This window comes from Mytilus californianus, unplaced genomic scaffold, assembly GCF_021869535.1.
Source record: "Mytilus californianus isolate M0D057914Y unplaced genomic scaffold, xbMytCali1.0.p SCAF_23, whole genome shotgun sequence".
In the NCBI taxonomy this organism is placed as follows: domain Eukaryota; kingdom Metazoa; phylum Mollusca; class Bivalvia; order Mytilida; family Mytilidae; genus Mytilus; species Mytilus californianus.
In genome coordinates, this window is record NW_026262672.1 from 4589065 (window position 1) to 4600980 (window position 11916).

The window sequence follows — 11916 nt, forward strand, 5'->3', positions numbered from 1 at the left end:
AGGGGCCAGACCACCACCCATGACTACCCCACCCCAGCAGGAGAAACGCCAAGGGCAAGGGCAGCTAGGTCACATTCCCCCTCCCAGCACCTAAACTGGCAGGATGGTGGGGAACTTAACCGGGGGTTCAGGGAAGAAGGGGTCTACCAGGACAGAGGGGACAAGCCCACGCCCCAGTATGGGAATACCAGAGACTACAGGTATGAGGAAACACCTCGATCCCGGTATAGCAATGCAGGGAGCACAGGCAGGGAAAGGGGGGGCTTAGCTAACCGGTATACCGATAGTGAGGGCCCAAGGTTTAGAGACGCCCATATCGAAAATGAGGCCCCAGTGACGAGACAGGCCAGTAGTATGGGGTACCCAGGGGCAGCAAGACGGGAAACTGGAGACCAAAGGAGTTCTCGTAGGGATGCATATGACCACCAGGAGGCTAGGGCGGGGTCGGATACCCAGAGATTTCAAGACAGGCCAAGGGGGCCAACGGTGGGCAAACCACCCATCCTACAAAAGAGTCTCAAGTACGATGGGAAGACTAATTGGCAGGCTTTTTACGCCAAGTTCTCGCGATTGTGCCAGGTCAGTGGATGGTCTCAAGGGGAGTGCAAGGACCAATTGTGCTGGTCCCTAGATGGAAAGCCCAGTGAGTTTTATGCCTTGCTGGTGGAAAGAAGGCATGATTTGTCCTACGAGGATTTAGTGAGTAAGTTGGCCAAACGGTTTGGGTTCAATGAGTTGCCAGAAACCGCTCAGGTTCAATTTAACATTGCGAGGCAGGGGGGGGGGGGGCGAAACCCTAGAGGACTGGGCCGACAGAGTCCTATCCCTCGCCACAAAAGCCTTTCGCCACCTGCCCGAGGACCACATGTACCAACAGGCGGTCATGAGATTGTGCCAGGGGGCCTCAAACAAGGAGGGGGGAATGTTGGCCTCCAATGCTAAACCCAAGAGTATTGAAGAGGCGGTGGACAAAATCAGGTGGCATCAACATAACCACCAAGCCATATATGGCCGTGCCGCCAGAAAGGAGGTTAAAAGTGTCAGCCCTGATACCAGAGGTAAGGGTGGGGACAATTATACCATATGCTCCACCACAAGGTCCGAAGCCATTGGTTCTACCCCGCCTAAGGATGTTCAGGAGTTAAAAACTCAGTTTAATGCTTTTAAAGGGGAGGTAACAGGAACACTGGGAAACATTATGTCGGAGATCCAAAAGTTGTCCTTCACAGTGCGGAACAATGCAAGGCCCGCCTCGCGGAGTCCCTCCCCTAGGCCTGCCAATGGTGGCTGTTTTCACTGTGGTGAATTAGGTCATTTTAAAAGGGAATGCCCTAAATATCAGAGATCTAGTTCTCCTAGACCAGGGGGCAAGAAAGTAACTTTCCAGGACAACAAGGGTCCGTTAAACCCCAACGGGTCGACTCAAGAGGTCTGAGTCTGGCCCCTAAACCACGGAGTTTAAAGGACCTCATAATAAGCCACAAACCACCCCTCCCGTCACACCTTAATAGGGAGGGTACCATAAGTCAGATAGGAATGGCTCATGGGGACCAATTGGCCCTCCTAGAGGGGAATTCTTTTAAAGAAGTCACTGATTTTCAGAAACTACCAACCCAGGAAATAATTGTCGGACAATCCCCTCCACAAGAACCGGGGGTAGAGGAATTCCCTCCCACTGACCCACCAGACCCTCACTCCCAAATCAATGTGGATCCAGCACAAACAGCATGGCCATGGGGGGCATCTGAAAGTGAGCCCAACAGGCCCGCAACACCAGAAATGTCTGAATCCGAGTCACCGGGTGAAGAGTCGGGGGAGGAAGGGGAACAAACACTGTGCGAGGACAGCCCAAACAGTGATCGGGAAGGGGACCTTATAGCACAGGGGGAGAAAGAAATGGTAACCATAAGCCAGTTAACAAGTGGGACCATGTATAGGGTGCCTGTTGTAGTCCAGGGTCAAAAGGTTGATGCCGTGGTGGACACCGCGGCTCAGGTTACCTTAATATCTGAGGAACTATATTAGAGTTTGTTCCCGCCAAATTTTCCCCTTGCCCCTAGTAGAAGAGTGCCTAGACACCCTTGCCGGTAATGTGTGGTACTCAAAGCTGGACGCCAATTCGGCGTACTGGCAGGTGAAGATCAGGGAGGAGGACCGGCCCAAAACCGCCTTTATCACCAAGTACGAGTTGTTCGAGTTTGCACGCATGGCCTTTGGGCTATGCAATGCCCCAGCCACTTATGCCCGGGTTATAAGCCTTGTACTAAGAGGATTGACATGGAGGGTGGTGTTGGCTTTTTTGGACGATATACTAGTCCTGGGGAGGGATTTTGGGGATCATCTGGCCAATTTAAGAGTGGTATTTGAACGGTTCCGAATGTACGGGCTCAAACTAAAACCCCGAAAGTGCGACCTGTTTAGGAAGAAAGTGGAATTTCTGGGGAGGATTGTGGGCCCAGAGGGGATGGAAATAGGCCCAGGATACGTAAAAGATGTTCAGAACTGGCCAAAACCCCGGAACTCAAAAGAGGTAGAACGGTTCTTTGGGTTTGCGAATTATCACCGGGCGTTCATAAAGGGCTATACGAACCTAGCCTTACCGCTTTAAGCCCTGACCGGAAAGCGCCCTTATTCATGGGGTGACGAGCAACAAGAGTCTTTTGACAAACTCAGGGAGGCCATGGTTTCAGCCCCTGTCCTATCATTGCCCAATGCCACAGACCCTTTTATCTTGGACACGGATGCTTCTGATAAGGCCATTGGGGCAGAATTATTGCAAGTCCAAGGGGGGCAGGAAAGAGCCATTTCATATGCTAGCTTCACCCTCACCCCAGAACAACAAAAATATTGTACCACCCGAAAGGAGCTGCTGGCTATTGTCATGTTCACTAGGCTGTTCAGGCATTACTTGCTTGCTGGGACGGCGGTTTGTGGTTAGGACTGACCATAGCAGTCTCACCTGGTTAACCAATTTCAAGGAACCCCAGGGGCAATTAGCCAGATGGCTGGAAGAAATCAGTCAATTCGATATGGAAATCAAACACCGGCCAGGGGCTAAACATCCCAATGCTGACGCTTTGTCCAGGTTGCCCCAGGAAGGCCCGTGCCCCGAGTTCCGAGTGGGGCTGGGGTTAAAAGACCTGCCCTGTGGGGGGTGTACGTACTGTACCAGGGCCCAACAAAATTGGGGGCAGTTCACAGTGAATGTCGATGATACGATACCTTTGGCTAAAAAATCTGCCCGTGTTAAAAAGCTTACAGGCACCCAGGAGCAAGTTGTGCAGATATCTCGGGTGTCTGTGTCTAGACTGGGGGACGAGTTGGCCATATGGACCGAAGGCGAGGGTGATATATGGGTGCAGGAAATAGGGGAAGACCCAGGGGTTAACTTGGGAGTCAGTCAGGGGGAATTGTTGGGGAAGCAGGGCGAAGACCCGGAATTCAAATGGGTGGTCCAATGGAGAAAGACCAAGGAGGAGCCCTCGGAAGGGGAAATTTTCTTGAGCAGCCCCGCGACCAAGTATTATTGGTTAAATAGGGAATTATTTGTCTTGGGGGAAGATAATGTCCTTTACAAAGAGAGTCCGACAGGGGATTCAAAAAGGGTGGTTATCCCTCAATTGATGCGGCAAAGGCTAATGGAGTTGTGTCACGATATTCCCGCAGCGGGCCATCAAGGGGGGGACCGAACATACCAAAGAGTCAAATCGTCTTACTATTGGAGGGGGATGAAGAAAGAGATTGAAAGGTATGTAGCAAGTTGTGCCCTGTGTAGCCAGAATAAAAAGGCTACCCGTACCAACAGACATCCCATGGTAAAACATCATGCGGGGGCGCCCATGGAAAGAGTTCACCTAGACTTTGTGGGACCCCTTCCAAAAACAGAACGAGGTAATGAACACATCCTCATGATGATAGACCAGTTCACCAAATGGGTGGAATGTATCCCACTCCCATCCCAGGGCGCCGAGCTAACTGCCCGGACAGCAGTGAACGAATTCTTCTCTCGTTTCGGGAGTCCCTTTAAGTATTCACTGACCAAGGAAGGAATTTTGAGTCCCATCTGTTTAAAGCCATGTGTGACCTACTTCAAATACACAAAAGTAGAACAACCCCATACCGCCCCTCATCCAATGGGCAAGTAGAGCGCTGCAATCGGACCTTGATGGCCTCAGTGCGGTGCTTCGTGGGAAAAAATCAGAAGTCCTGGGATCTATTCCTCCCGCAATTAGCCGGGGCGTTCCGAGCGTCCGTCAGTAAGAGCACAGGGTTTACTCCAAATCATCTCATGCTTGGGAGGGAGGTCAATCAGCCGGCGGAGTTGATGTTTAAGGGGCCCCAAGGGGGAAACATCAAAGATAGGGAGCAATATGTATCCGACCTAGAGGGGGCGATACAAGGGGCCCATGAATTGGCCCGTGCCAATCTCAAAGTGGCACAAGAACGTCTCAAAAGGGACTATGACCTCAAGGTGGTGGTCAAGAGGTTTCAGGTGGGGGACTTAGTGTACCAATTGGATACAGCAACCATTAAGGGAAAATGTAAGAAATTAACGCCTTCATGGAAGGGCCCGGGGGTGGTGTTGGAAAGTCTCACGCCCTACCTGTACAGGGTCAAAATGAGGAAGGCTATGGTAGTGGCACACCATGACCGGATTAAGTTGTGTACAGATAGGGAAGTCCCTAATTGGTGTAGAAAATTACAGGCCCAGGTGATATCAGGGAAAAATTGGGAGGAGATAGATGAGCTGGGGCACAAGGGAAATAGGGGCAGAAACATTTATTGTTCGTGTAGGGGCCCAGATAATGAGGGTCTGATGATCATGTGCGACGAGTGCAGGGAATGGTTTCATGGACGATGTGTGAATATCACTCCTGAGGAGGCTGAGCAAATGGACGCCTACCAGTGTCCTGGATGTACGGCCTCCACGGGAGTGCACGTGTCCATGGTCACCCTGCACTCGAAGCCTTACTTATTTCAGATGGACCAGAAGGAGCAAGCAGAAAGACAGGCCTCGGGGGATGGCAGCCCGCCATCCACCCCGCTGCAGCCCTCGATCACAGAGGAGGTGTTCATAGTGACAGTCCCAGAGGAGGAGCTGCGGGGGTTGGACCCCGAGGTACAGGGGGATTTGGGGCTCCCAGTCAAGGTAGGTGGGGGGAAGGAGACCCAAGGGGAAGATGGGGAGTCGGAAGGGGGGTCTGAGGGCGCCACTAGGGGAGAGGCGGAGATGGAGGTGGGGAAGAAGAAGAGTAAAAAGAACCGAAGAGACAGGGACCGCCGTCGGCGGGCTGCCAAGAGGAGAAGTAAGTCCGAGGCAAACTCCTCACCTCCAATGCAGGCAGCCTCACCCCAGGGGGACAGGGTGGAGGCTCCAGGTCAGGGTGATGTGTGTCGGGACCAGCCTGGTTTCCCAGCCCTCAGTGAGGTGGAAACATCTCGCTTTGTGGGGCAGGGTGGAGCGGTCGGAGCTGAACTGTCGTGTCCAGTTTCCGGCTGTGAAACCCGGGGGCCAGGCCTGGAAGGGCACATTCTGGCGGAACATGTGGCCGAAGTGTTCCGGGACCTGGGGGTGTCTGACCCAGGGTTACTGTGGATTCATTATTATTCGTTGGATACCAATTTTCGTGGATTTCGTGGGTACAGGTGAACCACGAATTCAAATGTTCAACGAACTGCAAATTTTCTTTAGGGTTGTATGCAGATTTTGGCAAAACCACGAAATTAGATATCCACGAAAATGCAGGTTTTTATCAATCCACGAAAATTGGTACCCACGAAAATAAATGAATCCACAGTAGCTAGGGTGCGCCTCACCTCCCTGAGCACACTTTTCCGGGCCTTGGGGGGTTCAGCTGTGGGGAACCCCATCCAGTGGGTGATTGGACAGCTAGAGACTGTGGGGCTGACCCCAGAGGACCTGAGTGCTGAGTGGGTAGCCATGGCAGCGGTGTGCCGATTGGCACAGTGGGAGGTCCCTCGGACCTTCTGTCTGTCGCCTATAAACTCACCTGCAGTGCTCATGCACTGGAGGGCGCAGGTCGAGTTGATGGCTCTATTACAAGATGGTCAGCGCCGGGCCTTTCTGGGGGAGGTTCACCTCAGCTCTAGTGAGCCATCCCAGGCGAGTTCCTCCAGTGAGCAGGGGAGTCCTCCAGCCAAAGCAAGAGTTTTCTGTAGGTTGGGGTCTCCAGTTTGCACACCAGAGTCTCCCAGGCCCATGGGGCAGGTAGGGGTGTTTAGCTCCAAGGGTTTTCCTCCCAGGTCCGTTCCCTCCCTCATGTCCCTTCCGTATACCAGTCCTACCCGGGCACTAGCAGGTCTAGGGTCTAGAAGTTCACCTCTGTCTGTGGGGGCACGGGGGTCGCCGCCGACGGGAAATTCATCAGGGAGTAGGGGAGTGGAGTCCCGATTGTGCAGGGATCTGCCAGAGGCCTTCGATAGCCACATGCACCTGGATAGATCCCTAAGCAAGTTGGGAATGCCTCCCCGGACACCCTTGGGGGATTTCTTACGGCTAAGGTTGACCCCTGCTCCTGTGGATCCTATCAAGCTGGCAGGAGGGGTGGCAGTCTTCTGCGATCCAAAGACCTGGCCCCGTGTGCCGCTTAGGCTGGAACCGGGATGGGTGGGGGCAGTGGGGATCCACCCCAAGAGTGCCGGGCAGTTTGAAGATGCCACTCAGCACCGGTTTCACCAGCTGGTGACTCACCCCAGTGTGTCCGCCCTTGGAGAGGTGGGGGTGGATTTCACGGTTGAGGAAAGATTACAGGCCCGCCAGATCTCGACCTTGAGGTGGGCGCTCCAGTCGTGTCGCTTTAACTAGCCTGTGGTTTTGCACATAAGAGGCGACCGACTGGACCGGGTTCACGCCCGGGCTCATCGTGAGGTCTTGAAGGTGATGACGGGCCTGGCAATCAATCCGGTGCAACTCATCCACCTTCATTGCTTCCAGGGGGGGATAGACCAGGTGAGGGAGTGGCAGAGCTCCTTCTGCCATGCCTATTTTGGTTTTGGAATGGGCGTCCATTCCTTCCACACCGAGCAGAAGGACGCCGTGAGGATGTTGCCACCGCATCGAATCCTGTTGGAGAGTGACGCACCTTACTTTCCCCCGCCTAATGCACGACATGGCCACCCTCATTACTTGTTTGAGGTGGCTAAGGCAGTGGGGGAGGTGAGGGCAGAATCTCCACGGGAAATACTGCGGTTGGCACGCCTCAATGGTGGCCGACTGTACGGAGTGACCACATAGGCTGGCCTCTGTCCCCCTGTGTAAATAGTTGGAACAAGGAGAGCCCGTTGGCTACCAGTTAATGAATTTAAAATTGAGTTTCTACAGTTAATGAATTTAAAATTGAGTTTGTATATAGTTTGCTCCAGGGGAAAATTACTAGGGGGTTCCATGGTCCTAGTGTTCTCGGGGGGTTTCCGTTTGTAGTAATTTAAGGGTCCCCATGTTTATTGTACCCCATCCCCAACCCCTTTTTTATCCACAATGTGTGATCGCCACCGGAATTGACCCCCTTTCCCCCTCTTTTGATTCACTCCTTTTTTATAAAGTCAGAGGGAGTGTAGTACCTCGGAGTAGGGTCGGTGGTGCTCCACTGGAGGAGGAGACAGATCCGGAAGACAGAGAGCCTCGTTCCGGATCTGTCAATCGAAAACTGGAATCAGAAGCAGACGCACACGCTGAAAAGTCCAGCCGATTGTATATCAATAAATAATCGTCAAGAAGCATAGTTTAGTCAAGGTAAGTTTATAAAAAGCTTACAATATATATAGAATATTTACAACGACACGTACTAACAACGATGAAATTATTTTCAATTATCTGTGGTAAAGTGAACGCAGGTTAGGATGATGATGGTAGTTTTTAACGACCTTGTTAACAAAGGTTAGGATTTTGAACAGTATTTTTAATAAACTCTGACTAGCTCGTGGCTTATTTGGAATATAAATTTAAACGGATTTCGTTGGATTTTTCTGTAGGATGTACATTCGCTAATCAAATAGTTCGAATGTAATCTGTATAATTGATTGATTGATTGTTGGTTGCTTAACGTCCAGTGGCAAATATTTCATGCATATTCAGGACGAGAACAAGTTAACAATAAATACAATAGGTAGGTTCTGTAATAGGGGCTTCCGGGATTAAGGTCGGAGAAATTTAGACTGCCACGGGAAATAAGGGTATATTGGATAGGGACAGAAATTTAGCCTTGCAACAGGTCACCTACGGACCCCTCAAAGAGTTGTTGCAATGGTTCTTAACGTGCAAAGAGCGTGGCACTCTCTTTACACGAGGCATCGGATTTAACGTCCCCATTCTGACCGGATGTGGCTGCAAATTTAGCAAGGGTTTTACTGCCGGTCGGAGGAAGACCAATGGTGACCATACTTCTATTCCCCAGTCACCCTTGGGGTTAATCTGTATAAAAGTGTCCTTGAAATTATAAAAATAAATTGTTCATACACTGTGTTACTAAACTGAAAAGACATATACGCCCTTCACATACGCCAAATACGGAAAGAGTAGTGTTTCACACAGCTTCATTCTATGTGTGTCTGTCCCAAGTCAGGAGTGCAGTGGATATTGTGTTTGTACACCCATATTTTTTAAAAGCTTCGTACATAGACGATAATCTATAAGGTTTATTACTTCTTTTTTGTCAATCCAGAATGGTTTTGAATAACCTTCCCATTTCACAAGTACTTCGGTCTTATCGATTTTCTTCTTCCTTTCTTTTATGATGTTTTCAATGGCATACAGTTCAACTGAAAATTAAAAAAAAATCAAGAAATTAGTACTGTCAAATACAATCATTAAAGTAGGTTATTGAACTACAATCGCGTCCCTCTGTATTTTCTGACCGTTAGGAGTCTTGCTACAGCCCTCATTTACAAGGAGCTCGTAAACAACAGACCCGGATAGCAACCCACAGCCTACGCCGGCTACGGGTTGGAATGCCTATTTTATTTAACACATCTGGCAACTCGTACGATGTTTGGGTCACTTGAGTCTGGCCACTACCCTTCGACCTGTCAAGCATTTGGGATCATATCAGGAGATAATGCACAAGCTGGCATAGCTCTTGGAGTCACTGAGACGCGCATGCCCCCCGACCCCGGCAAGAATAGCGATCTATCGTGGGAGGGGGCAATATTTGAAGTATTTAGTGCAGATATGTCAACAAAGTTAATATACATGTTAGGCAGACCAAACCATACTTGGATTGAGATTCTATTATAATCACATTATACTACTTGTACTTTGGCTTTCTTCAAATGTGCCCCCCAAGGGTGACTGGGGAATAGAAGTATGGTCACCATTGGTCTTCCTCCGACCGGCGGTAAAACCCTCGCTAAAGTGGGGCGTCCGTTTGGCTGTGCGGGATGTACAAATTTGCAGCCACGTCCGGTCAGAATGGGGACGTTAAATCCGATGCCTCGTGTAAAGAGAGTGCTACGCTCTTTGCACGTTAAGAACCCTTCCAACAACTCTTTGAGGGGTCCGTAGGTGATCTGTTGCAAGGCTAAATTTCTGTCCCTATCCAATATACCCTCATTTCCCCTGTGGCAGTCTAAATTTCTCCGACCCCAATCCCAGACGCCTCTATTACAGAACCTACCTATTGTATTTATTGTTAATTTGTTCTCGTCCTGAATATGCATGAAATATTTGCCACTGGACGTTAAGCAACCAACAATCAATCAATCAATTCTTCAAATGTGCTTGAAAGGCTTTTCCATGAAGTCTTTTGATTATCTGTCAATATATCAATACATGTAGCTGATAGGTGTTTTTAACCTAAACACAGTTTCTTTAGAAACTATTGAGCATGGAGTGCGAGATCTAGGAGTTAAATACCGAAACTATGATGGAGAGATTAGCGACGGAAGCTGATAAAAACTGTTACTCCTTTACTGTCTGGTTCATTCATATATTTTTGCAGTCTTCTGCTTTCACATTATCTGGCTCAACCAGTTCACTGATTTTGTCAGTGTACATGTCAATCAACTCCTCACTTCTGTATAATAATACTGGAGGTAAAAATCCCCTAATAATCCAAACTTGTCTCTCACGGTCTTTTTAATACTTTCTACAGAGAGATCACATATTAACTTCTTTGTCATATTTCCACTATTTAAGATACTTTCTAGATTGGGATTCAACGAAACTCAACCTATGGAATATTCTTTCTACTTACAACAGGTCATTTTTTTGTTAATTTCTATAACCTGATAAAAGCTAAGATATAAAACTGGAAGGGGTGCTTACATGGACAGAAAGTGAAATAAGACATACCGTATAGCGGGTTATTTTCGCGGTTGTAAAATTTCGCGATTTAGGAGCAACAAAGTATACGAAAAAAATTGACGGATTCTTTAATTCCAATTAAATAATTTGGCGGATACTGCAATGGTTGCAGCTAAAAAGTTGTAAACAATGACTAGTGTCTATTGTTATGGTTAAATGATTGTTTTACCTTCATGACGTCTTATTTATTGATTATATTTTAATACAGTTATTCAATGGAATATCCCCCGAAGGGTGACTGGGGAATAGAAATATGGTCACCATTGGTCTTCCTCCGACCGGCGGTAAAACCCTCGCTAAAGTGGGGCGTCCGTTTGGCTGTGCGGGATGTACAAATTTGCAGCCACGTCCGGTCAGAATGGGGACGTTAAATCCGATGCCTCGTGTAAAGAGAGTGCCACGATCTTTGCACGTTAAGAACCCTTGCAACAACTCTTTGAGGGGTCCGTAGGTGACCTGTTGCAAGGCTAAATTTCTGTCCCTATCCAATATACCCTCATTTCCCGTGGTAGTCTAAATTTCTCCGATCTTAACCCCGGACGCCCCTCTTACAGAACCTACCTATTGTATTTATTGTTAATTTGTTCTCGTCCTGAATATGCATGAAATATTTGCCACTGGACGTTAAGCAACCAACAATCAATCAATCAATCAATGGAATATCAATACTTAGAGCCCCCAAGGGTGACTGGGGAATAGAAGTATGGTCACCACTGGTCTTCCTCCAACCGGTAATAAAACCCTTGCTAAAGTGGGGCGTCCGTTTGGCTGTGCGGGATGTACAAATTTGCAGCCACGTCCGGTCAGAATGGGGACGTTAAATCCGATGCCTCTTGTAAAGAGAGTGCCACGCTCTTTGCACGTTAAGAACCCTTGCAACAACTCTTTGAGGGGTCCGTAGGTGACCTGTTGCAAGGATTAATTTCTGTCCCTATCCTATATACCCTCATTTCCCGTGGCGGTCTAAATTTCTCCGACCTCAATCACAGACGCCTCGATTACAGAACCTACCTATTGTATTTATTGTTAATTTGTTCTCGTCCTGAATATGCATGAAATATTTGCCACTTGACGTTAAGCAACCAACAATCAATCAATCAATCAATGGAATATCAATACTTAGAGCCCCCAAGGGTGACTGGGGAATAGAAGTATGGTCACCACTGGTCTTCCTCCAACCGGTAATAAAACCCTTGCTAAAGTGGGGCGTCCGTTTGGCTGTGCGGGATGTACAAATTTGCAGCCACGTCCGGTCAGAATGGGGACGTTAAATCCGATGCCTCTTGTAAAGAGAGTGCCACGCTCTTTGCACGTTAAGAACCCTTGCAACAACTCTTTGAGGGGTCCGTAGGTGACCTGTTGCAAGGATTAATTTCTGTCCCTATCCTATATACCCTCATTTCCCGTGGCGGTCTAAATTTCTCCGACCTCAATCACAGACGCCTCGATTACAGAACCTACCTATTGTATTTATTGTTAATTTGTTCTCGTCCTGAATATGCATGAAATATTTGCCACTTGACGTTAAGCAACCAACAATCAATCAATCAATCATGGTTTTCCTAGTTCTTTTAATTTTTAAAAGAACGATTTCA

The 11916-nt window shown here is 48.7% G+C and overlaps 1 pseudogene; it reads left to right on the forward strand.

The window, feature by feature from the left end:
• Window positions 1-354: 354 nt before the first annotated feature.
• Window positions 355-1601, forward strand: LOC127732270 (uncharacterized; annotated as a pseudogene).
• The last annotated feature ends 10315 nt before the right edge of the window (window positions 1602-11916 follow it).